Source organism: Nipponia nippon, unplaced genomic scaffold (assembly GCF_047370975.1).
Source record: "Nipponia nippon isolate SJK-2023a ecotype South Korea unplaced genomic scaffold, ASM4737097v1 scaffold_14, whole genome shotgun sequence".
NCBI lineage: Eukaryota > Metazoa > Chordata > Aves > Pelecaniformes > Threskiornithidae > Nipponia > Nipponia nippon.
The window spans coordinates 5,175,801-5,201,828 of record NW_028262330.1 but is presented as its reverse complement, the minus strand read 5'-3'; the positions used below and the strand labels follow the sequence as shown (position 1 = coordinate 5,201,828).

The 26,028-nt window shown below is 57.6% G+C and overlaps 1 protein-coding gene across 14 annotated transcripts in view; it reads left to right on the top strand.

Moving 5' to 3' along the window:
- The window catches only part of RBFOX3 (RNA binding fox-1 homolog 3), a 190,410-nt gene that overhangs the window by 104,675 nt on the left and 59,707 nt on the right, over positions 1–26,028 (top strand). Inside the window, exon 1 of one of the 14 annotated variants that reach the window (XM_087750709.1) lies at positions 3,327–3,411. The exons of the other annotated variants lie outside the window; for them this stretch is intronic. The gene's annotated coding sequence lies outside the window, so the exon portion shown is untranslated. Of the gene's footprint in view, positions 1–3,326; positions 3,412–26,028 lie in introns of those variants that run through there. 14 annotated transcript variants of the gene reach the window in all.

The following is a 26,028-nucleotide window of genomic DNA, read 5'->3' as shown; positions in this document are numbered from 1 at the left end:
TGCATCCCTCCTCCGTACCCCTCCCCAGGACCCCTGTAAATAACCGCACCATCCAGGAGCCACAGGCAGGGCTGGAGCTTGCACAGTGAGGCAGGGGATGCTGAGGCAGGGGATGCTGTTTACCACCGAGGTCACAGGTATAGCCGGCCAGGACACATCTTCTGTGCACAGCATTGTTTCTTAGACATGGCATCTGCCACGCAAAATATGGTGAGAATCTGTTTGCCTGGTCGAGGTCTAGGCGGTCTGTCTGTGTCCAGCCAGGTTCCACCGGGGCTTTAAATTCTGCAAGTGCCTTTTCCTGCAGAGGTGCTACTCCGGGGACCATAAAGAGCCGAGAGGACTCCAGAAATGGCAGCTTATCTCTAGACAAGGTCTCAGAATTTTTTTTAATCCCTTTTCCACCCCCACAGCCTGCTTCACGCTAGGCTTGAAGTGGTCACCCATGTTAAGTGCTCGCTCCTGGTCTGGGTATCGAGCTGGTGGAGGAGGCGCTGGGATGTGAAAGGAAAACCCTTTTTCCTGGAGGCGTTGAGTTATTCCTTACTCTGACCTAGATGTCAATTTAATGCTCCGGCAAGTCCCAAGACTTGCATATGAAGTTGCCCAGGGGAAGATGATATTTCAGGAACACAGAAGCTTCTCAGCAGTGGTAAAGTGCATGAGCTTTCCCTGGCAGGAGCCTTGCAGAGCCTCCGTATGCTAGCGACCGCCATGCCAGCCATGGAGCAGTGCCCCCCTCTCCTCGGGGGTGCAAGCACAGTGCCCGGGCAGCGGGAGTGTCGGCGGTGCTCCGGCACACGATGGCAGTGCCGGGCAGAGCCCGCGGTGCTGCCGGGGCTGGGGGCTGGAACATGACGGCGAGCTGCTCGCGGTGCCCATTGCCCCGCAGCATTGCAGCGCTGCTGCCGGTGTTGCCTGCCTGGTGCTTGGCCTTCTTGCCCAGAGCGGGAGTATTCCCAGTTTCATCACGTGGACCCGCAGCAGAGGCTATGAGCAGGCTGCGAAGAGGAATGCAGCATGAGTTGAGGATGCACGCCTGCCATGCTGGGTAAATCGGCATTTGCACACTCGTCCATCTCTGTGGCTGTCGGGTCTGATCTCCCCCGCGGGGCTCCGGCAGCCAGTGCTCAACACGGGGAGCGCCACTCACCTCTGCCTCTGCTCTCCTCTTCCCATCTACGTTAAACTAATTATTTTAATGAGGTGCACTGTGTTCCCCCAGGCACCCGCAGCCTAAGCCCTGCTCACACACAGGCTCTGAAGTATCTTAGCAAGTGCCCAGGTACTGAGGAGGTCTGACAAGCTGGGGAGCAGTGGGGAGACACTGAATCTGTCCCCCTGAGTCCTGGTTTTGGAGCTCTCCGAGGGGTTGTAGAGTCGCCGCCTGGTCTGTCTTCAGGCACCAGAAGAAGAGCTTGAGCTGGGATCTTATGAGGTTTGGAGGGGTTGAGCTGGTTCCCCGCACGCAGATTGGGGGTGTGGAGGTGGCCCTGCTTCCCTCAGCATCCCTGCTGCAGGACGGCCCCGTGACCCGTCCTCCTCCCGCGTGCTGCTCGCGGCGGGAGGGGAGTGATGCCGCTCCGCATCCTCCTCCCTTCATCTGGGCGATACCGCAATAAATCATTGCAAACGGCCCGTGGCCCCAGGCATCACTGCGGGCGGCGTGCGCGGCGCTGGCGGCGGCTCAGGTGCTGGCTGAGGGTGTCTGGTGCAGCTGAGCTGGGCGCACGGAGGGGCTGGCGAGAGATGGCTCTGCCCGGCGTTGGATGCCGGCGTCAGCGCAGGGCCGCAGGAGGCTGGATTGCACGGGTTCGCTTTGACAGATCGATTTGAAAAATGTAGCAATTTCATCCTGGTGTTCTTATTTATCTTTATTCCTCTGCGGCGGCTGCAGGTGGGGAGAGAGGAGCAGGGACTCCACGTGGCGCAGCCTGCTTGCAGTCATGCCAACCGATGGGAATTGTCCCCAGCCAGGTCCCCTGCCCAGGGACAGGCTCGGGAGCCCTCAGCTCCCTGACCCGCTGCACTGTTACCTGCCAGCTTCAGAGGGGCTTGGGACTGCGGGAGAGTCCCTGGCAGTGCCAGCAGGGATAGCTAGCAGCTGCCTGAAATGGGGCTTCCCTCGTTTTGCAGAAGGCTTTCTCCTTCATTGGGCACATCTGCAGGTGGTTGGAGCGATTAGGGCTCGGGGCGGGGAGCGGTGCTGCAGCCCTATAAGAGCCCCCCAAGGAGGGGTGGGGGGGTGTTGGTGTCAGGAGGGCTGTTTTAGAGCTCTGCTTCTAGCCTGCAAGTGCAGCAGCGCGGCGAGGATATAGGAAAGGTTAGTGCGGTTGTGGAGGGAATTTTGTGCTTGTTTTAGTCTCTCAATGGATTTTTCTTTTTTTGTTTTTCCTTTCCTGCTTTGTACCTCGATTTACCTGGCTGTTAAAACAGAGGTCAGATTTAATGTCCTTCTGCAGACCATATGGCGTAGTTGGTGTTTGCTGTTGGGTGTCCTGGCGAGGCTGGAGCCTGTCCCCTCCTGCCCCAGGGCTCCTTCTGCATTGGCCCCCCCTGTGATAGCTGGGGACCAAATATTCTTCTCTGCTCCTATCTGGGTGGTTGTGCCCCCTCCTTCCTTCCCGGTGCCCTCTCTGTGCCTGCTGGGCTTGGGTGCGTTCCCGGGGGTCTGCCGGGGGCTTGTCCCGCTGGGTCCCCCCTCCTGCCCGTTGCTGTTGGAGCCATTGTGGCAGGCGCTGCCCAGCACAACTGGTGTGATCAAAAAGTTGACGCTTTCATCTTCTGTTCCCCCGCACCTGTGTGTTCCCCATGGATGATTTAGAGCTGAAAGCCTGTGTTCTGGCACTGGGAGAGGGTTCCCGAGATAAAATAATCTCTGCCAGCAGCTGAAGTGACAGAAGCCCCATTAACAGCAGCATATGCCTGAAAACACACACATACTGCGAGGGAGGAAGATGCGGGGTGGGGGGAGCGCGGGAGCAGCAGCCCACAGGAAGATGGGGATGCAATAGCTGGTAATTACTCTGCTGCCATTGGGACGCTCCTTGCTAATTTACAGCATTAGTGGAATCGGGATGTGATTCTTCCTCCTGAGCCCGGGCAGGGCTGTCCCCTGGTGCAGGCAGCCGTAATTATCCACATTTAACTGAGGGCTTGTAAAATCTATTTGTCTAGCAGAATGTGAGTATAATTGCTGTGAATTAAATAAGGATGCAGTTGTGGCTGGAGCAGGACCTTGCCTGACGGAGAGCACAGAAAGTTGTGTCTCCCCAGGCTGCTCCTCCGCACCCTGTGCCGGCGGGGAGGGAGGCTGTTGCCGGCCTGGAGCCGGGGAGGATTTTGGGGGTTTCTGTGCATCTCGTGGCTGGTCTGACTGGAGTGGATGTGCTGATGGGAGCCAGGCAACCTGTGAGTATTCCCCGTGATCTGCTGGTTTATCTCTTTTCTCAGCTTTGGTCCCAGGGCCAGGGACTGCCCTGGGTTTATTTGACTTCATGAGCGTGTTCCCAGAAGCCTGTCCCTGCGTGCAGCCCACTTGCTGGGCTGTTGCTCAGGTGAAGGTCAGCATGCTGAAGTTTTTGCCTCGGTAGCCTGCCTTTCCCCCTGGCATTGCTCCCGCTGCGGGAGGAGCTGCTCCCAGCTCCTGCCCTCCCGGCAGTCGCAGCCCTGTGCGGCTTCCCGCAGCGCGTCCGTGCCGGCAGCCCCGTTGTGCGGGGTGCGTCCCAGGTTGGCTGGGGGCTCAGGTGCTGCAGAGCTCCCTGGCAGGGTGGGGAGCAGAGGCTGGGTGCTGTTCGGTGGTCTTTTGGGTGGGCACTGGTGTGGCTGGCACCAGGAGGGCTGGTGGAAAGCCAGGTGCCCCATGGGCGCTGGGTGCTGTACAGGAGACCTGCCCTGGGTCTCCTCTGTGCTGGCTGCTGAGCACCCCGCCCCCCCCCCCCCCCCCCAAAGGCAGGCTCCCAAGGTGTTTTTAAGGCACTTGGAGCTGCCCTTGCTTTGCTCCCTGAGGGGCCGTTTCCTCCACCCAGAGTGACAGTGACAAACCTGTGACTTGGCTCGCTGAGCCTGGAGGAAGCGACGCTGGGGCGGCAACGGCTTCATCTGTCCCCTTGGCCCGGGTGCAGCTCGCTGGCTGGGCAAAGGGGCTTGGGGACTGTCCTGCTCAGAAGCCAAGCTGTCAGGAGCCGGTGCAGGGGGGGTGTGGGCAGCCTCGCTCCATGGCCATCTTCCCTCTGCCCTAGCACCGGGGCAGGATGCTAAAGGTCCCTTCACTGCATTAGGGTGGCTGTGGCTGCAATCTGCTAATGGCTCGATGGAAAGGCTTCCCGTAGTTGCGCAGCGAGCCCGTGGGTGAGGAAAGGTGCGTGTGTGTGATGGGAGTGCTGGCAGCATTGTTGGGATGCTGGGACCGCTCTTGGTGTCCGTGCTGGAAAAACATTGATGAAATAGGAAATGTGCAGAAAAAAGCTACAGAAATGGTTCACAGTCTGGAAAATCTGCTCTGCTGTGGGAGACGTAGCCTAAGTAGGTTGAACTTTTCATCCAAGAGAAGTTTAAGAGGTGGCTTTGTGACGTAGGTTGTTTTAGGCTGTGATCAAGAGATTTCTGTGGGTACAGAGCGCTCTAATTTAGCAGGGAAAAGACATAACAAGATCCAGGCACTGAAAGCTCAAGCTAGACAAATTTTGACTAGAAACGAAGTGCATATTTTTATCAGGGAAGGTAATTAACCACTGGAACAGCTTAAGCCTGTGGGGGATTCTCCATCACTTGACATCTCTGGATCAAACTCGGATATCTGTCTGGCAGGGATGCAGTAGCTTGAATGAACATGGGATTAGAGCATGGCTGTCTTCGGCCCGTGTTCCTTGGGCGCTGTGCTCACTGGGTCTAATGGCCCTGCTAGCCCTAAGCTGTAATAACTAATAATGTTCAGTGTTGATACTGGGGGCTAGGTTAAAATTTAGGTTACAGCAGGAGAGACGGAGTACTAAAGCACTTGAAAATGGGAATCGAGAGAGCTCGTTGCTGTACAGAAGGAATCTTGTTTTCTCTGGGGATTTCTAGAAGGAGGCGACAGCACGCTAAAATCGCCCTCAGAAGTTGGGTAAGAAGAAAGCGAATGATGCCATGGGCTGGCACAAGAGCTTTGCTGCCGGAGCACCATGGGAGCCTCTGCTGGAAACACGCTCTGGCAGAGGGCTGCTTCCCAGGAGGTTTTGGGCTCGGGCCCCTTTGGCCGCCTGCTTGTGCTCTGGGTGTGCCCGGGAGTCACCCCCCGGGAGGTGGTGAGGAAGGGTTGGGTGGTTCCTGTTGTCTCTGTGTCCTCCGTGTGATGTGTGGTCATGGGTCTGTGCCGCTGCAGGGGAGACGGATCTGCAGCCAATGTGCAACCAGTGATGGGCAGAGTTGCTCTGTCTTGCGAGTGATTCTCTCTTCATGCATCTTGATGCGTTGTTGGCCTTTTTTTTCCATGTGGTGTATTGGGGCTTGCTCATTTTTGTCTTGGCATCCACAATAAATACTTCTCTCCTGAAAAGGCTGCCCCTTACCTGGGTGCCCCCTCCTCGGCGTTTGCTGGTTGCGGTTCCTGCCTGCTGCAGGGCAGCCTCTGCCCTCTCCCCTCCAGCCCCAGCCCAGGTCTAGCCCTGTCGCAGTTTGCTATCTGCAGGAAACAGAAGAAAAATTTCTGTGCTTAATTATGAAAATCAGACACTCCAAAGACAGGCCTGCTTGTGGTTTTCCAGCCCATTTTGTGCTTCTGGCTAGACCATGCTGCTTTGCTTTATTTACAAGTGCTGTGTAATGGGCTATCAGAAACTTTCCTGAAGTCAAAGTAAGTCATGTTCCCTCCTGTATCGAGAGACCCGGTGCCCTTCTGGGGGGATGAAATTGGATTGGGGTGTCCTTGACGTGTCAGGGTTGGCTGTTGCTTGTGCAGCTCCTTATCTTGAGCTGGGTCACCATGGACAAATGGACAGATGTCTGTCCCACAGCCCTGTGTGCTGTGCTCAGCAGCATCCCGGGGCAGGCATGGGGGTCTGACCTCTGCCATCGGCTCGTGCGGAGCCAGGCAGCACGTTGTCAGAGCAGGCAGGACATTCGCTCAGCGTGTGTTGGGAGGGTTCCCAGGGCCATCCATCTGCTCCTCCACGGCAGCGTGAAATTTGTGCAGAGCCAGCGAACCGATGGCCGTGGGCCGGGGCCAGCCTGCTTGGGAACCTTCCGCCTGGCCCACGTGTGCTGGGGGACGTAGGCGTCCGCTTGCTGGCAGGCCTGGGCAGGAGCTGCCCGTGGTGCGTTGCTGCCAGGTCCTCAGCTGGCACCCAGCATGGTGCTGGTGGCTGACTGCGTTCCCGATGGAGGAGCATCCTCTCCTGCTGACCAGGGCTGCAAATAGTGACTGAGTCAGACTCTGGAATGGGACCATCTTCCCAGATCCCATATTTTTCCAAATAATTTTAAATCTTTCCTCTGCTCAGGGACTGAATCCTGTATCAGAGGGGAGTGCCACAGGACAGCGGTATTAAGTGGGATTTCTGTCACTTCTCAGCGAGACGGGGACTCGTGCCCCATCCCCGTGGGGCAGCGTGCCCCTTCCCTCCCTGCTTGCGATGCTCGCCCGACGCTTGCGGTTTGTCCTGCACCAGGAGCTGAGGCAGCAGAAGTTGTGCTGGTTGTGACGTTTCTGAGCATCGAGGACTGCTCCTGTGAAGGCAAAGCTGGTCCTTGCCGTGAGAGCATCCCTGCCGCGAGGTGTGCAACGACTGGGCAGACAAGCGTGGCAGCGGCTGGTCTGCCCCAGCGTGGTGGGGCTGGCAGGAGAGCAGCACACCCGACTTGTCACAGTGCCCCGCCACGGATGGAGCATTGCCCCACGCATCTGTGCTGCTGCTCTTTGCCTTCATCCTTGAGCCAACTTTCTGCGGGACTGAGGGCGCCCCGGCGTTCCTGGCTGAAGGAAAGGGGAGAAAACAGGGAACGTGGCACGGGAAGGGTTAATGCAGAAAGATTTTTACCCTGTGGCGTAAACACTACAGAATGCATGTTTGCCTTCATTTGCATGTTGAAACATATCCTAAAGGCCCCTCGTTTTGAAAGTTCTGGTTTTTACTCCATCTTCCTATAGAAGGGAGGAAATTATTCATAATTAAAAAGTAATAATAATGTGGAATGAAGGAACCCAGCTGTATAATACCCAGCACAAAAGGAGGAGCGTGGGGAATCTATTTTTAATGGTTTCCACAGCAACAGAGATTTTGTTTACAGTGATTTTCCTCCTGTGCTGTGAGGCTGTTCCCAATTTACATTTATAAGAAGCTCTTGCATAGGAGGTCCATCACTGGAGGGTGCTCTGGGCACTCGGGGAGGATGCTGAGAAGATAAGATGCAGTTCTGGAGAGGCTGCCCGGTGCTTGTGGGATGGGGTGTGATGAACAGGACCCCTGAGAGCTGGGTATCTGCCTGGGCATCATGCCCTGACCCATGACATGCCCGCTGTGTGGCCATGGACTGCGCGTGGCTCTGGTGGCTGCGTGACACAGATAAACGTCTGCTAAAGACTAGCCTAAGACTTTCAGATTTACAGCTGCCTTTGGGAACTGGACGGTGACCCCACTCGCACTGGGACCCTGCCTGCCCCTGTCTGGCAGGAACTGCAGTGTGCTTCCCTCGGGAAGGCTGTGGCCGTGCCAGTGCTGGAGGAGCTGGGAGCTGAGCCCCAGCGGAAAGCAGGGGGATGCTGGATGCTGGGGGGATGCCTGGGCTGTGCCCTACCACCCTGCTGTGCTGGGTGAGGGGGTCCCTTATGTCTGCTGAGCTGATCTGTTCGCTCTGAACAGCCCTGGGGGACTGGTTTCCCGGCTGATCTGTGTGCTGGGGAGAGGAGGATGGTGCTTGCTGCTCCCCTGGTGCTGCCGCCATCGCCTGCCCGGCCGGGTTGTGGCTCGCCTTGGGCACAGGTGATGGAGAAGCCCTGTGCCCGGCTGGGGTCTGCAGCTGGTGCTTCCCTGGGGTCACAGGCTCTGGAGAGGGCCCGCATATCGCTGCTGCAGTGTAAATAAAGGAGCAGAGGGGATGCTGATTATTAGAGAGCTCTTTCATCTGGCAGGCACAGGCACAACAAGATCCAGTAGCTGGAAATTGAAACTTGCCTGATAGGTACAGGTTTTTAACGAGGGCGAATAGACCAATGGAGCAATTTGCTGAGAGCTCATTGTGTTCCTTGGCACTGGGTCTCTCCCTCTGTGGCTCCCGAAAGCAGACATGAAGTAGTTTTAACTGCGAGCGTTTCGATTGCTGCAGGAATAGTGCAGCTCCCCAGGCAGAGAGCGCTGGCCGGGGCTAAGTGAGGGTGAAGGAGGTTTATCCGTGGTCCCTCATGAAGTCTGTTGAGGATGCTCTTTCTCTGGGAGGATGGGGAGGTGAATAAGGGCTCTCCTGCTTTTTTAGGTTCCCTCCCCTTTTCCCTCTGGGGGTGGATGTTGAACAGCTCTCCCTTTCCCAGGGCCCGTCCCTGGGTGCATGCATTAGCTGTGTGTCCCTAGGGATGGTGGCTCAGCTCTACTTCAGGACGGTGACAAACGTGCCAGCCCCGAGGACCCTGGGCCAGGATGGGCTTTGGCTCTGCTCTCACCCTGTGTGACCAAGTATGTGAGGGTGTCCCTCTGGAGCACAGCTCTGCTCCCTCGCCTGGGGTACCCCCAGCATCTGGGGTGGGTTTTGCTTTAATTACAGACTCATTTTCATCAGTAGAAAGCAGGGTTGGCTCTTACTAAGTGCTGTGGTCTGAAGCAGCGAGTCTGGGCTTAACCACCCAAGGGAAGGTGAAGCTCAGGGCTGGAGTACATGGTGTTTGAGGGCTCTTTGGGAGCAGGGAGTGATCCTGGCTGGGCTGCCTGGGCAAGGGTGTTGGCCCCTTCCAGCTGCGTGGTGGGGAGCTGCTGCCTGGAGATCAGCTCCTTTTATGAACCAATAAAAGAAGGTTTTTATCACCTGTTCCAGCTAATTTTCTGTGGTTTGTAATGGCTTTGGGAAGCAGGTAATTGCAGCGATCGCATTACATGTGTAGGCATTAAAGGGAATTGAGGGGACTGTTTGTTAATTAGCTGTACTTGTGTGGAACCTGAAACATATTAACCTTCATATAATCCCAAACTATTAGGGATGAAGAAGGGATTTAATGATGGGAGAAGCAGAGAAACAAGAAGCAATTAGGGCTCTTTTTCCCAGCATTGCTGGTGTGTTGGAGCGGGGGGATGACTGGCAGAGCAGCCCAGGAGTCTGGGGGGAGGCGGGAGGGCCCCACTGGGGTGGTGGGGTGGGATGAGCAGGGGCTGAGAGCCACGGGCAGGTGTGAACTCCTCTGACAGCAGCATCCCTGGGCAGGAGGGTCAGCAGGGAGAACAGGGCACCAGTTTAACCCCTGATGCTGCTGATCTCCCCCACTTTCAGCTTTGCATCATCTGAGCTGGGGCTCAGATGTTGCAGAGGCAGGCACGTGTGCTGGGGACCAGCGATCTCTGCTGTGGGCTTGCTTGGCTCTTCTCGAGCAGCTCTGCAAAGGCCGAGCTCCGAGTGCTCTCCTGGCTGCAGGTCTGCTGGGCAGGGGCAGCCTGACAGCCCATCGGAGGGGATGGCGGTCTTGAGCTGTGCCATGTGCATGGGACAGGGCAGGCTCCAGGCACCGCTTCCCTTCAGAATCCCTGGAGATGCTCTGGGATACAGCTGGGGAATGGCACCCCCCGAGGCTGTGGGAATCTTGCTGGCAATTGCGAAGGGGCTTGAGCCCCTGGGGGCTGAAGCGTGAGCGAAGGGAGGGTGCGATGGAGACCCCCGGCCTCTGCGAAGGCCGTGCCGCCTGGGCAGCTGGGGTCGAGGAGCTGGGCTGGGAGAGCCAGGATCTGGAGCTGCAGGAAAGTATAAATAGTGTTTCCGTGGCAACCGTTCAACATAAACTCTTTCCTCCCTGATTACAGAGCTAACGATATTCCGATCAGTCCTGGGCTGCTCCCCCCCGTGGCAAAACCCTTCAGGTGTTGGTTATTTTTCATGCTCCTTCGCAGCAGCGGACAGCATTGGCTCCGTGTGCAGGCGCTGTTCTGCGGTGCTGGAGCTGGGGTGGGAAGAGCTGCGTTAGCTCCTGTCTCACTTCTGGAAGCCTGGACTGGAGATTTGGAAGGCAGGCACTGGCTGCTCCCGAGATGCTTAACCTGCCCCTGCTCTGGTTGCGCAGAAATGGGACAGGCTTCTTGCTTGGTCCTGCTACCCAGGTGGGTGCTGATGGCTCAGGAACTGGGTGCTGGGCCCCGTTGCCCTCGAGGGATGCGAAGCCTGGAGGGACTTGGGGGTCCCTGGTGCTGCACATCTGGCTGGCAGCCTGCTAACGCATCCTCCTCTGTTCAACATGTGCGGAGTGGTAAATGTCTTTCCCTAGGGAGAGCCCTGGTTTTCCCCGTCTGTATGCAGTTGTAGCACGTGCCGTGACTACCATGACACCTCCTGCCCAAAATTGTCAAAGCCCGGCCGGGTGCATGAAGCCACTAAGACAGCTCCACTTTCCTGTTGGGAGCCCTGGTGCCTTCACCAGCAATCGTTAATATCCATCAGCACCGTGCAAACAAACTCCCCGCTCCATTTATTCCACCCAGCTCCTGATTTAATTAGGTTTTCCAGTTTTCTGCTTGTCCTGGGCCGATCACTCCTTAAAACAGTGGAGAATTAATTTGCACCTGCTGTCAGAAAGTGTCTCTCCCCAGTTAGAAAAATAATTAAGCCATCATCACACATCAGGGGTAATGAATCACTGCACTCCATTCCCTTCACAGGTTGTTTGTTTCCTTCCACACTGGCAAAGAAGGTGCAAACTAAATGTGAGCAGCTGCCAAGTTATCCCTGTTCCCTCTCTGCCCAATTTCATTCTAGCTCCATGGATTTTCCAGCTAAGCTGGATCATGGCCTTTTGGAGAGGACCTAAGTAGGCAGGTGAGTGAAGTTTCCCAGTGGCCCCAGGGATGAGAGAACCTGGGTTTGCTCCTTCCTGCTGCCCTGGGGGGGTGTGTGCCGAAGGGACGGGCTCTGGCTGCTCACGCCACATCCCACCCGTGGCAGCGTCCTGCCGGGGAGGGGAGCTCAGCCTAGGCTTGGAGCTCGCACCGCTTAGACAAGTGATCCTGCGGCATCAGCCCGCCAGTGAGGGGCGTGCGGTGGCACGCTGCGGGGGAACAACGAACCTGCCTGTAGTAGTTGAAGCACACGTAGTACCAGGCTTCTGGGTGACTGCTGCAAAAGGCAGAAAATGCCGTTCGTGTCGCGTGGCAATAGGAACATAGTGGTTGGAGTGGCCATGGGAGTTGGTAGAAGGGGGTGATGTGGTGGGAGCTGGTGCCCGTGGGAGTTCGGCTGCACATTAACCAACAGCGTGGCAGAGCCCAGTGTGGCCACGGGCACCCTGGGGTCTGTGCGGGGCCATCGTTGGTGAGCTTATGCTTGATAAAATGTGTTTTAGTTGAGTCTGGGCATGCTGTAATGCTGGGAAGAAAGTGATACAATTGATGGGAGCGAACACGGGAAATGCCTTGTATTTGCATGATGTGACATAATTACTGGCTTGGGTGTAAATGTGCCCCCAGATTTGGGGTCAGGAAGAAATTTTCCTATAGATCAGATTGGCAGGGGGTTGCTGGAGGCTTTGTCCTTCTCTGCAGCGCAGGTAGGTTCTGTTTACGGTGATCAAATGAGGACTTTAATGAAGCATTTCCAGGACCCGTGTCCCTATCTCCCTCCCTGTGCTGCGTTGCACTTGTATCTTTTCACCTTTTCCTCCATGGCAGGATCTCACTGCGCGCTTGTGGGGCAGCCGTGGTGGGATGCTGCTGCGCGTCCTCCGTGGCCTGTGACGGAGGCAGCGAGGAGACACCAGAGGTTTAGGGAGATCCCGGCTCTCTGTGCAGATGCCTGGAGCAGAAGCTGTGTTGTGTTAGCTTCCTTTCTTTGACAGATGCGTTTTTATCTCTCCTTGAGGGTAACCATGTGCAGCAGGAGCATCTGAGCTGAAAGCCGCTGGGCTCGGGGAAGTTGCCTCCTGTTTGGGTAAGGCAGAGATTTCGGAGGATGCAGCACAGATGACACCTTTCCTCCTGTCCCCTTTTCCAGCTGCCAGGCTGGCACTTCCCCCTCTTTGCAGTAAATCTATCTGTCACTTTGTGTATGAGAAGCATTTGGGGGAACGAGGGTGGGATGGCTTCATCTGGGATGGGAAGGAGCTGGGAAGGCAGGGAAACTCCATCCAGCACCCACAGCTGCTCTGAACGAAGCTGCCGGCTCCCCAGGGAGGGCTCCCTCCTGCTCTTTCCCTCTGAACAGCTCAGCCTCAGATTAGCAGCACGCCGGGTCTGCAGGGACGCTGGTGGGGATGAACGCACCTGCGAGCGAGGCCAGCAGACTCCTTCCCCTTGTAACCGATGCCCCATCTGGTCTCGTGTCATCTACAATGAATCTTCCCTACGTGCTGCGTTTCCCGAATGCTGGGCTTACTCGAGGAGCTTTCCTAATGGAAATGCTCCTCAGCAGCAGAGTGCCCGAGACGTGGTGCGAGTCGTGCCTTTACGTGGGTGAAAAGTGCCAGTGGACGCGCTGGCCACGCAGCGCCATTAGCTCCTATTCTGTGGGCTCGGTGAATGGAGATGAAACGCTTGCCTTTGCCGATTTGTGCTCACACCTGCTCACATGAAAGCCCAGTGCCCACTTCAGTGCCAGCTGATTAAATTAAAGTCCTAGTGAGTTTGAATAATTTTCCCTGTGAAATGTGGCAGATGGCCTCCATTAGGCGTCTGCTCCCAGCATCTGCCAGGATGTGATCAACCCCTCTTTGGAAAATGCACAAAAGGGAGTGGAAGTGGAGAGACCTGGGAATGGGAGCCCATCCCTTCATCCATGAAGAAGGAATCAAATACTCTCTTTGGAAGCAACCGATGTTCTGGAGGAGCAGCAGTGTCCGTGGGTCCCTCCAGCCCCTCTGCGCACTCGCTGCCGTACCCGGTGATGGCAGGAGGAGGGATGGGGCTGCTGTTCCTGGCCCACCAGTCCAGGTCACCCAAAGGGTAAGCAGAGCCCTAAAATCGGGGCGAGTTGTCCCATCGGAGGCTGCGCTGTGTCCTGCTGCCACCAGGTTGGTGCTGCAGAACTGGATGGGCTTCCAGGGCGTCTGTCCCTGCTGCTCGGCCCCCCCCCTGCCTCTGCTTGGGCAGTCTGAGTGGCTCTCCTGTGCTGGGACAGCTGGGGAGCACTGCCGGCACTGGCTGGACTTGGGAATCCTGGAGCTGTTTGCACTAAACCAGTCCAGCCTCCAGACCCTATGTACAGTCTGCTGCGAGTCCTGCGAGCCCTCCTGTGCTCCCGCTCCGCTCTGTCTTGCAGAAGGCGTCTGGCACGTGCGCGGTTATCTGACACGCAGCCGTGCGTGCATCCGTCCGCGTTGTGATCCCGTTATAAAGGGTACAGGACACGGAGACTTGCGTACGCATTGGGGCGTCCCATCTCCAAATGCTGTACCCATGGGACTACAGGGCCTTAGAGGGGGGGAATGTGCTGTCGATGGACTTCAGTGCCGGGACGTGTTGGTGATGGGCAGCGTGTGGCACTGGGAGCGGGCGAGGGGCTGCTTGTTTGTGTGACAGAAAGGGACAGATTGCGAGCGGAGGGGACGGGCGGTTTTCCCCGGGTAGGCGTTGGCGGCAGCCCCTGCTGCTCCAGCCGGGAAGGGACGAAGGGAAGGGAAGGGGAGGCTGGCGGGGAGCTGCTCCCTCCGGCGGGGCCCGGCTGCCGGCAGGTGGCAGCGGCTGCCCGCGCCGGGCCGGGGTCGCTGCGGGGAGCGGGCGGGCGGCCCCGGGCTGGGAGGGAGCCGCCGGGGAGCTCTGCGGTGGGTGCGAGGTGCCCGCCGCTGCCTGCCCTGCCCGCCGCTGCCTGCCCTGCCCGCCCGGGCTTTGCGTCCCTGCCGGCCGCTCCAGCGGTGCTGCGGGGAACACGCGTGATCGAGCCCCGCACCGTGGCAGAGCCCCGTTGGGCGGCGGTGGCCGGAGGGGGATGCGCTGGGGCGGCTGCCAGCCCGCAGGCAGGGGCACTGCTCAACCCGGGGATCGATACAAATTAAGATGGTTTCCCTTGAAAACAGCTTAATAAAGCGAAAAAGGCAATAAAGCTGCGCTTAAACCTCTGCAAGCGCTGCAGGATGGAGCTCGCTCCGGGCGCCTGCCAGGGAAGCTCACTGGGGTCAGGCAGAGGAGCCGCAGAAGGGGGTCCCTCCTTCCCCCCGCTCGCAGCAACGTGGGCCGTGCTCCCCCGGCGTTGCGGGGAGAAGGCAGGTCTCCACTCAGTTGCTGTTTAAACGCAATGGAAGGTACCAATAAAAACCTATTCCCTGCCCCAGAGACCGTGCAGTAGGATTAGATGCTGTAAGCTTGTGTTTGGGAGCAGAAACTGTGCTAGAGAGGAGGAGGAATTGCTGGAGGCTACCCAGCATGCCTGCGGTGGCAGGGAGAAGGCTGCAAGTTGGAAGATAATCCGGGGGAAGAGTCTTGCGCGCTTGGCTGCGTGCACTGAGCATCTGCAGCCGGACGGGGAGGTGAGATGGTCCTTCAAAGCCTGTCCTCGTGCCGTGGGGAGGCTCAGCCTGTGCCTCTGCCACGGGGCCTTGCTGCATCCCTCTGCTCTTGTATTTGCACCCTTATTACTGATAGGTGTTCTCCTTCGCTTGCTAATTTAGCCATTGTTGTGTTCTTTTAATTAAATTAGCATCTTTTAATACATTTTGTCCTGCCATCGCAGCTTAATGTCTCTCTCCAGCTGCGGGGAGCTCGGAGCTCCTCCAGGGCCCGTGGTGTGTGTGCGCAGCCCTGCTGGCACAGGGTGCTCGGGGGAGCTGGCGCTGGCCAGGGTGCAGGATGTGCCCCTGTCTGGGGTGCTGGGGTTGGGTCCCATCTGTTATCTCCTGCAGCTCCCTGGGGTCTGTGAGGAGGGGGAGCACGGGGAGCTCCATCCTCACCAGGGAACTGATGTCCCTGGTAGGAGGGGAAGGGGATGGTGCCGTCCCTCGAGGCACCAGGGCCTGCAAGCTCCAGGGCTGGGCAGCTCGGGGCAGCCTCAGTGCTCGTCTGCTGCCTGCAAATTGTCGGGATCTGCCTGTCCTCTGCCAGGCAATGCTGCCCACCGCTGCGGTCTGACAGGCTAGCACATCTCCTGCCCCCTCGACCCTGCCTAGCTATTCCCCTTGGAGATGGGGTCCAGGCACCTTCTGGGTGCAGGCAGGGTGGTCAGCACCAGTGGTCTGCACTGCAGGCACTGCTGCATCCTCTGCCAGGGTCAGGCAGGCGCTCTTCTCCCTGTAATGCATGCACCAGCCTCTCTATTAACATTTTCACACAAGTCAATTCTCTTCCTTAACTGACCTTTAAGCGTGATGCCTGAGTGATCATTGGCCAGTGGTGAATGCGGGGCCCTGGCAGGATGAGTCTCCGTCCTGCTGGGCTCCCCTGTGGTGGGCTCCAGCCTTGCTGCTGCAGCTCGGGGGCCTGCACGCTCCAGCGGGCTGGGGAGCACACGGGTGCTGCAGGTCTGGGCGCCCTGGGGAGGCGGGCAGCGACGGGTGCTGCTGAAGAGGTACCGGGTGCTTGCGTCTGCATGGTTTTCCTCCTGTGGAGGGTGCTGAGGATGCCCGCAGCTCGTGGGTGGGCTCCCTCAGGTCCCCTCTCCCTGCTGCTGCTGGCAGGGCACGGTGTGGCAGGGCTGGCTTCGCTGCTGGCCGTCCCCAGGTCTCCGGGCTCCTGCTTTGGGGTAACGGTGAGGGTGTTTCAGGCTGTCAGCCCTTCCAGCCTCCGGGAGGGTGTTACAGCAGCGCTTGCGTGGGTGCTGTGGGCGGGATGGTCCCGGTGCAGCCCTTCCACCGGGCCTGCTGTGGCGGCATCCCGGTGAGGACTGGAGCTGGTCCATCCCCAGCCGTGGAGGCGGGGGTCCGGTTGTGCTGCAGCGAGGGGCTGCGGGCGTCACTTAACCTTGCGCGTTTGCTCCAGTTGTTTCCTGGCTCGGTGCGGGGGGGCAGGCGGAGGAGGGCTCCCGTGGCTGCCCTGCCTTGCTGAAACGCAGCAAAACACCTCAATTGTTAGTCGGGGCTTGTCAGCTGTATCGCAGGAGCACCGGATAAAGTGTTCCAGTGAAGAAGATAATTGAAAATCAAAAAAGACTTTGTTAATTTGATTAGGCAGAGCCGTAGTTGAATAGTTCTTCATCAAAAGAGATTTAATTTTGACATGCAATTAAATCCTTCTGCTGTACTGGTGCCCTGCGTGTTCCCAGCAATAGGGCAGGCTGGGCGGGGGGGTTTGCAGGACAGTGGAGAGATGAGATGTGCTGGGGGGGCGGAGGGGAAGAGGAGTAAGGGGTGTGCAAGTGTCTGACGGGCGTGACGGGAGCGCAGAGGCGAGGAGGCTGTTGTAGCAAACACTACTTGTTTAGCACTGACTTTGAGTTGTGATTTAACTGCTTTAACTAATTGCATCAATGCAGAAGGCAGCTCTGCACCTGCTTGGTCTCCTTGCCCCAGGGCTGTCCCCTTGCCCCACCAGCCTGGATCTCCTGGGGGTAAAGCCCCGACCTATAGGGCTGTAATTGTTTGAAAAGAGTCTTTGCTGATGGCTGGGTTTGGTGCAGCGGCCAGAGCAGGTTTGCCGCAGGATCGGCACCCTCCAGCCGGGCAGGAGCTCCTTCCTGCTGCTGGGAGCCGGGGTGGGCAGCACTGGCCTCGGGGTCCCCGCGAGCTCTAGCCGTCCTTCTCAGCGGCTGCTCCCCGCGCTGATAAGGCAGAGGATTATCGCTGCCACTGAGCTGAGGTGCCGTAATCCCTCCCCGCTGCACTGGCGGGGGCGGTGGCCGGGTGGAAATCCCACAGTCGGGGTTGTGGATTCAAAGCTGATGGTGAGAGAAGGAGCTCAGTGGGATGTGACAGAGCTTTAAAACGTGCAAAAAAATGCCTGTGTGCCTCCTTGGATGGGAGCGTAGGAAGGCCCTCACAGTGAGAAAGGGTTAGGGGGAATCGCAGGAGGTCTGTTTGCTGCAGCCACGGCGTTGCGTGCCGTTCAGCCCTGGCAGCGGGAGCCCAGCGGAGGGAGGCGGCGTGGGTGAGGAGTCTGGGACTTGGCCGATGCTGCTGCTCGCTGGGGCTGGGCTTGCGCTGGGGCCCTTCTGCCTTTGCGGCACGGCAGGCAGTGCTGCCGGCAAGGCTGGGTCCCAACTCTGCTCAGAGCCTTGGGCAGGTTTGATGTGGGGCACCCGCTGAGCCGAGCCTCATCCTTTCCCTACCTGGGTTCACGTCAACCTCGCTGGGAGCACGCCAGCTCCTGCAGTGCTCAACGCGCTGCCCTCAGTGGGGGGAGGCCTCCGAGATCTTCGCACTGGCAAAGCCTGCGATGCCATGATCTGCCCACACCCCCTGCCTGTGCACCCTGCCTGCATCTCTCCCTGGGCTCTGCACCGGCGGTGAGGCTGGGAGCACTTGGCACTGGGGGATTTCAGCTGCTCTGATCTAATTCTTCTTAGACTGGATGGAGCTGCGGGGAGGTTTTCTATTACAGCATCGCTCTTCCACTTGCAAGCCCAGAGTGATGGACTTGGCCACGCAGGAGGCTTTTTAATTCCTGTGCTCTCTGTGCTAATGGGCCATTCATGATGCCTGGCACGAGCTCTGCGCCGATGCCCCAGGCTGGCGGGGTGGCAGGAGAGCCTTCGCCGGTTGCTCCTGGGCAGTGAAGGTCTCCTTCCCTGGAAGGGCTGGCAGAGCCTTGCAGCCCTCGCCCATCCCTCATGGAGATGGGCCGGGGAGTGAGCAACAGGGCTGGTGTAAATCACGTTTCCTGGGCTGGAGGTGGCCAGTCCTGCCCACGGCCCCTCTCCTCTCCGCCCTTTGTTGTCCCTTTTGCCTTGGTCTTTGTCTCTGTTCCCCGCTCCTGCATTGCCGTCTGCCTGGCTCCCCCCAGACCTGCTGCAGCTCCTGCTACACGTACCCATATTTCCTGCTGTTTTCCATGTTGACTGGTCCGGCTCCATCCAGTCACCTGTACACACAGCTCTCCTGCCCCGCGGCTGCCTGGCTCTCCCGCTCGCTCTTCTTGGCAGGGAGAGTTTTGCTTCGGGTACCTCTGTCCTGTGCTCTAAATGGCAGCGCTCAGTGCTGGCGCAGATGGCAGCAGGAGGATGGGGACCTGCTGGGGGATGCTTGGTTTCGGCTGTGGGAGGTGGTAGGGCTGAGTCCTGATCTGGCAGGTCCAGGGTGCACTGGGCAGAGCGGGAGGTAGGGGGTCCCAGGGAGCCCCTCAATGCCTTCCTGGTGGGGCCAGGCGCTTGGCCGTCTTGCGTTGCTGCAGCCTGGGCATCCTTGGGTGCTCGTGATGCTGCAGCATGTGTTTCCACCTGTGAAATGGGTGCCCTGCCCATCTCCCCAGGGCTACATGAGTGAATCGGGTATTGATCTGCCCTCTCCCCTCTCACTCGGTTCCCCAGGGCTCTTCTCTGGCCCCTGCACTGAAGTGGACAACTTGAGCAGTGGCAGAGGTGTGACAGTGTGACCCTCCTGCACTGCCTGGCTGCTCAAGCCAGAGCTGACAAATCTCAAGGCTCAGGCTGTTCTAATTGCCTTTAAAATGCTAACCAAGAGCCAGAGGCATCCTGCGAGGGCAAGAAAACACTGCTGCCCACAGCAGCCAGGGTGCCTCTGCCTGCTGGAGACATCGGGGAGGATCAGAGCAGTAAGCCCGTGCAGCGGGACAGCCCCGAGGAGACCCGGAGCGTGCTGCTGCACGGGGCACTGGGAACGCTGGCGGGCCCCCAGCAGGCTCTGGTATACGGGCTCCGGCGGCACAAGGGAGCTGAGCGCTGTACGCATCGTGCTTAAAAGCAGTGCTAACGGCTGGTGTGCAGACAGGACTCGGGTGTTTCTGCAAGGCTGGGAGGGACAGCAGTGAAAACCTGTGCTACGTTTCCATGGCTTTGTGTCCGTGTGAGCAGTGGCCCCGATTCGGGGAGGGGGAGGTCCTGAAGTGGCTGTGGAGCCAATGCCACATGTAGATAATGTACCACAGCATCCTCTTTGCCCTGAGCTGCGGGGTCCCACGGTGGGTGCTGCACCCACTTGGGTGGGTGCTCAGCCCCGCAGATGCAGCAGCATTGGGGCCGGAGGATCAAGGGGAGAGGCACGAGCATCCCTCATCCCAGCCCTGGGGCTGGCAGCGTGCAAGCAGAGAGCAGGTTCAAAGCAGGCACCGGCAGCTGCCCGCGGTTTGGGTGCAGCAGCCCCTGCGAGCTCGGTGCAGTGTTTACTGCTTCCATCTTGGCTTGTTGCCTTATTTGTTCTCCTCTAATTGAGCAAATGCGCTGTAGGCAGTGAAGCTAGGCCAGCATTGACTTTATTAGGGGAAAGCATCAATACAACGCTGCATGTTAGGAGGCTTAGTCTAACACTGTCAGACTACTGGAGTTTTAAAGTTGCACTTTATTCATGATGTTTTGATTTCTCTTGCTCTGGGGACTCCGACTTTGATAGATTGTGATGCGGTACCAGAACAATATGATACACAAGAGCAGCTTGCTTCCAAAATAGGCATTTGCCACGAGAGCCCAACGTTTTCCTGAATTTTTTTAGAGTGAAAAATGATGGCATAAAGAAATCTTAAGCTTTGCGCAGTTCAATCATCCAGAATTAGCAACCAGAAAGTTGATTTTACTGCTGACTGGTAGGCTGTTAAAGGTAGTTACGCCAAGCTAATTCCTGGGTTCATTTTGCTGCGTTTTGCTACTGCAGCAGCGCTGGCAGGAGCTGTTTTCGCTCCAGAAGTTGGAGTTTCTGGCTGCCAGTTACCGAAGTCTTCTTTTGCAAGCAAGCACCCGCTCCGCTGCCGTGTTGCTGTTGTCGGTCAGGTGCTTGTTGTCTCAGCACTAAGTACAACCCATTTATCTGCTCTTCGTGTGGATGCCATAGGGGCTTCTGTCGGAGCTCCCTTGGAATTAAGTATGAATTAAATGTACCATTAAAATAAAGTGTTATCACAGCCATTTAATGAGTTAGAGTCTCTAACAGCTTCATTTTCCTCTGTTTGATGGCCATGCCCTGTCTTATTTCATTTGATTCTCATAGGTTGCTATTGAGGGGCACTTGTGTTACTTAAGCACAAGCAGCGTGTTCTCAGCCCCTGCGCCGGGCTCTGCCGCCTCGCCTCGGGTGTGAATAACTTTCTTCCGTTAGACAGTCGGGCAGCTGGGGAGCTGATCTCTGCTCCCCAGGGATGTCCCAGCCATGGAGGCTGCCCAGCCCTGGCTTTGCCACCTCTGTGGCAGGTCTGGCTCGGGGTAAGCCGGCCATGTGCCGCGCAGCCCAGCTTTTGGTAAAAACAGGGTGAGGAGTGCTCTAGCACTCTGTACTTTACACCTACCAGAAGGGATGCGATGTGTAATGGGCTGCCCTGCTGCAGGATCGGTCCCTCTCGCACAGAGGGGCTGGGGAGGCAGCAGCGTGGGGGCGCAGAGGCTGTGCTGGGCTGTGCCCTGGTGCTTTGCAGCTTCAGCGTTTTCTTGACTTATTCCCTAACTTTATGGGGAGGGGGAGAAGCGCAGGAGAAGCAGTGGCCGCTGTGTGTGTAGTGGTGCGTAGCGGCGGAGCTTTGGGCGGGCAGGGGCTCGGTGGGGTGCAGGAACCAGGGGCACCCGCTGCCTCCTGCACTGCTCCGGACTGCTCACAGGGCCACAGGAAGGTGGGGAAGTTTCTGAGCATTAGAGTTGTAGAACAATTTTTTTTAATGTGTCAAAACAGCATTTTTCCACAGCCTTGTTCTCGGAAGTGTTTGAACCGTTCTCGCTAAAACTTCCCTCAAAATATCAGCCTGAGGCAGACACTCAATATGGGAAACATCAGAGCGAAATGACTTGCGTTGCACAAAGACACAGGCAAGTGATAATAGGGCCTTTTAAAGTGTTGGGGAATCGCTGAATGGTGGCACCGCAATCTATAAAGCCTTATAGCAACCCAGAGATGAACGGGCCGCCTGCATCCCTGGCATCTTCCCAGGCTTCAGCAGAGACCCTGCGGGCGGGTTTGGCCTTTGGAAACACAGCACCGACCTCCCAGCTGACATCCACGCAGGCTGGAAATCTTCCTTGCCCCTCGCCGGGTGACCCCGCGTGCAGCGAAGCATTCGCGGCCTCAGCAGAGCTTGCTCCTGGCCTGATCCGGTGCCTGCGGCCCCTTCCAGCGGCACTTTCCTTGCGCTCCTGGCCGAGGCTGCTTCGGGAGGCTGCGCTGCTGCCTGCGACGCCGGGGATCCCGCGGGGCTGGACCGGGATGCTGTGGGCTTGCAGGGGTCTCTCTGAGCAGCCAGTCCCACGGGGGATGCATTGCAGGGGCGACGATGCCTCTGGCGAGCGTGGTGGTGGGAGCTCTTTGCCGAACGCCCTGCGCTGGGGGCAGCAGAGGAGAAGCCACTCTGGAGGAGGCACCGCGGCTGCCGCCCCAGCTGGGCTCCGGTAGCCGTGTAAATACGCAGCAGGCAGCGCGCGTTAAGGCTGGGGCGGCTGTATTATTTACAGAGAGGCTTGGGGAGTCTCTGAGGAGAGCCGGCACAACTTGCATATTAAAACAGAGATTGCAATTAACAACAAAAAAGGGCATTTTTATAACATTTTTATTGAAGTCTTAATGAACAAATAAAGAAGCAGAGAAATCTACATATGCATTTGTGAGATATAAAACTGACTGAATCAAGATGAAGCAGCAAGAAGCCTTGGCTTCTCATTTTCTGCTAGATAAGTAAAACAAAACTGCAAAGAAGGGAGAGGAGAGGGGGAAGAAAACTGTAGTGTGTGATTGGGAACTGGGAGGCCCCAGTATGTAGTTCCTGTGAACCCAGTAAGATGCAGGAGGTTGGGTCAGCAGAGCTGTCTGTTGCCTTCCCCCCTGAGCTGTGCCGAGGGGATTTGGAGAGATTTCTGAAAACATATTGGAGAAGAAATTGGAAGCTGAAAAAAAGTAGAAAAGCATGGATTTGAACCCAGAATCTGTACAGGCAGCAGGTGCTGCGCTGCCTGCAGGGCTGGGGGCTTGGTCTGCTCTGGAGAGGGGAAGGGGGTGCCTGGCAGAGGCTGCGGGGGAGCTGGGGTGGCCGGTTAGGGGATGGCAAGTGGAATGACCACTGACCACTGGTAACGGGGCTGTTGGATGCCCCCCTCAGGTAACACAGGTGGTGCAGAGCCCAGGCTGAGGAGCCTGTGCCAGGGATGGTGCTGGTGGAGGGGAGGAGCAGGCAGGCAGCCATGGTGCTGGGGAGGGCGGCTGCACCAGGACACGCGGGCATGGAGGTGGTGTGCGGTGCTGTCAGGGCTGGGGCTGACCCTGCAAAGGGAAGGTGGGGGGCTTTGTTCAGAGCATGGGCGGGAATTTTGGGCATCACCCCAAGATCTGTGCTTCGACACCAAGCTTTGGCTTTGTGTCATGATGAGCCCCGGGATCCCACACGCTGGGTTTGGGGGTGCTGAGTGGGCAGCGAGAAGGGGGCAGGTGGGGTCTGGAAAGCCAGCGGGATGTCCCCAAATCTTAGGGGCTATGGAAACGCCTGTGTTAAGAGGAGCTTATCTGGTACTGAGGGCAATGAGGTGCATCAATCAGCGTCAGAGAGATGTATTGACAAACGAGTCGGCGTATAGACTGAGCAAAGCCGTGGCGCGCACCGGGCTGCTGATGGCGGAGCACGACGGTGCGGGAGAGCTGCTGCCGAGACCAACCGAGGAGGTCAGAGCAGCAGCCGCCGCCTCCTGTGATAGATGGAGCCCCTGTGCTATTCCCTGTGCCCGCTCCCTGTCTGTCCGGGGAGCAGAGATCCACGTTGCTTCGGAAAAGGCTCTGTAGCCTTTCCATGTCTCAGGGGCATCGTGTGCAGCCGATTCCCTCTCCTCCCTTCCCAGTTCCCCAGAGCACGGCAGACCCTCTCTTCCTTTTCGGCACAAGCAGCTCCAGTGGGACTTCGGCAAAATACTCCCCAGAATGATTTATGATATTCCTTCAGCTAATTTTTAACTCTGATAGCTTCTCCTTCTCTTCAGTAGAATTTAACTAGTTTGCCTGGAATATTAATAATTAAACATCAAGGAATTATATCCCAAGCAGTCTTTTCAGATGAACGTTTGTGATTGTTTTAAAGCGCACAGCGCCGGGTTTTAGTGGCTCTTTGATAGAATTTTGCTTCTTTTAAACTGCTGACACCAGTAACCCTATAAATTAGCAGATGATGGAGGGAATCTCCTGGCTGCTTCTGTTGGTTTTTACAGTTTGATTTGTTAATAGGAGTTTTGGGTCACAGCCAGGAATTCCTTAACCAGCAAAGGGAAGGGTTTGCCCCACGGTGCAGTGGCGACCACCTGGCTCTGCCGCGCTGCGCTGCGTGCCGTGCGGGGCTGCGCGTGTGCATGGGCCGGCACCAGCCTTCAGCTGCGTGCGGGCGCAGAGACGCGTGTTGGTGCCGGCAGCGTGCAGGCGTGTGCGTCTGCCCACTGCTGCGTCCCTGCGAGGGGAGAGGTGTCCGTGGGTATGTGGCGCTGAACGGGTGGGAGTGTGTAAAGGCACCTTGGCTTTGAAGGTACACCGGTGATCGCTTCTCTGTGCCTCGAGACAGCCTTGGTGGGGCACTTTGAAAGTGCTTTCCCTACGGGAGCAGGGCAGCAGGGAGAGGCTCAGCTGTAACATGGGCAGGAGATCCTGCCGCGACGGGGATGTTCAGCGGGTCGCAGAGGCTGTAGCCTGTTGCTGCTGTTTGCTGCGACTGTTTGCCATGATCTCTGCTGCAAAGGAGGATTCTGCCTCTTCTTGCTTAATGCTGCTGAACTACCCACAGCAGCTCATGCTGCCGGCGTGAGATGATGGCTTCTTGGCCATGATTCATCTAGTTATCTGTAGAGCAGGTATAAAATGCTGTCGGCACGGAGTGCACGTGGTGGTATTCACTGTCCCCAGGCATGTGGCGGGGGGGTCTGATCCCCGCTGCCTGCCTGCCAGTAAATGGAGTCGGCTGTGAACTCGAGGCATTGCCCAAGCCCAGGGAAATTGCAGCAGCCAGCTTGGATGGGTTTAATTGCTCCACTCACAAGCGCGTGCCTGTCATCCCTGCCTGCAGCCAGGAGCAGGCAGGGCAGCTGCAATCCAGGAAATCATCTTTTCTAACGCTGAACACGTGTTTCTGAGAGCGTGGCCGAGGCAATGTGTGTTTCTTGCCTGCAGGGTGGAGATGCTGTCACACAAAAAAAGCTCATTGCACCTTTTGATTTTTCCTTTGAGCCTGGGGAGCACCCAGCGCTGGGTGCAGAGCTCCTGGGGGAGCTCCCAAAGGAGGAGAGTTTTGCGTGTGGAGGTGCCATGAGGAGGGGTCTGGGCTCTGCAGCAGCTCAGGGAAAGCTGACCAGCATGGTCTGGGCTCCAGATGGGAGCTTTTCCAGTGGCGGGGCAGCGCTAAGAGCCAGGCTTGCTGCTTCAGCCCTGTCCTGCATCCCTCCTGCCTGCGGGACGGCTGCTGGAGGGGGCCCAGGAGGGGCTGCATGCGCTGGGATCCTGCTCCTGTCCTGTCCCTTGGGGCTGAGGGTCCGCGCTTGCCCGTCCTGCTCCCATCCCTTGCCGTAGAGCTGAAGTTTCATTTATTCTGAAGGGAAAAGAATTCACATCTCCCCAACCAACGCGAACCCAAATACAAATAAATTTCTCTCAAAGTGCAGTCATTGGAGAAAACTAAAGGCCGTTAGTCAGGCTGACATCAGAGGAGCTGCATTCACTCTGACAAGCAGCAAAGGCTTATGTTTTATTCACCAGGCCTGAAAAATACCTTCCCGAAGAGGGGGCCCATAAATAAACCAGCGTGATGAATATTACACGGGATAAAAACTGATAAAGCAAGGGCCCTAAACACGAGATGCACAGTGAGGTTAGAAAAGCACATGGTTTTCATTACCTCTAATCCTGCGTGACGGGCTGGGGAGGTGAGCGGCAGGGTGGGAAGGGGAAGCCACGCGCAGGGGTGCTTCTGGCCCCTGGGGAGAGAGGGGAGGTGGGACAGGCTGAGCTGGGGGCATCTCTGCAGCCCCTGGTCCGGGGCAGAGGGAAGGGGTCGAGGGGCTGCAGAGATGCTCCCAGCCCTGTCTGCGATGCCTTCAAAGTGGGGTCCCAGCTGCAGCAGTCCATAGTACTGGGGGGAGCTGGGAGGCAGACATGGTCTGTAACCTAGAGAGCTTCTGGCTGTGAAATGTCTGTGCTTCTTTGGGATCCCCCCTGCAGGGTTTCCTACAGTCTCTCTGGCCCTAAAAGCCCCATCTTTTGCAGTTCCTGCAGGGCTGTGTCAGGATGCTGAGGCTCGGGGCTGAGCTGGGTGTAGCTGTGGGGAAGCCCCTCTTGTGCACCGTTTTTCCTCACCATCGCTTCTCTGCCCGTGGGTTTGCAGACCTGCCGGGCTGTCCCCGCGGCCACGGCTCCACGGCACCGACCTGCCTGGGATCCGGACAGCGGAGGTGGCTCAGCCCCGCAGCCCTGGCTTTGCTGAAGGCAGCTGGGCGGGGGTGCGTAGGCATAAAGAGAGGGCCTTGGGGTGCCGCTGGCATCGGAGGGATGTCTTCTGCTGTTGTATTTCTCGGCCCAAAATATCTCTCAAATATATTGATTTTGAGAACAAGTAGTGAATTATGAAGGCTGTGATCGTAAAGAGTATCTTCAAAGATGGTGTTTCCATGTTTTGGAGTGTTATTTAAAGGCGTCTTCCCTTCTGCAGCCTCTTCCTTGCTTTCCACAGATGCGCGGGGCTGCTGGTTGCACTCGGGGTTACAGCAGTGTTCGTTGGGGGGTCAGGCCGTGGCTGCTTCTGTGCCCCAGCACGTCTGGGGGTTGGGGCAGGAGCGCTTCAGTGGAAAACCCTTTCTCTGGGTCACACATGGCGAGTCTGAGCCTGGCTGGGACCGCGGCACCTT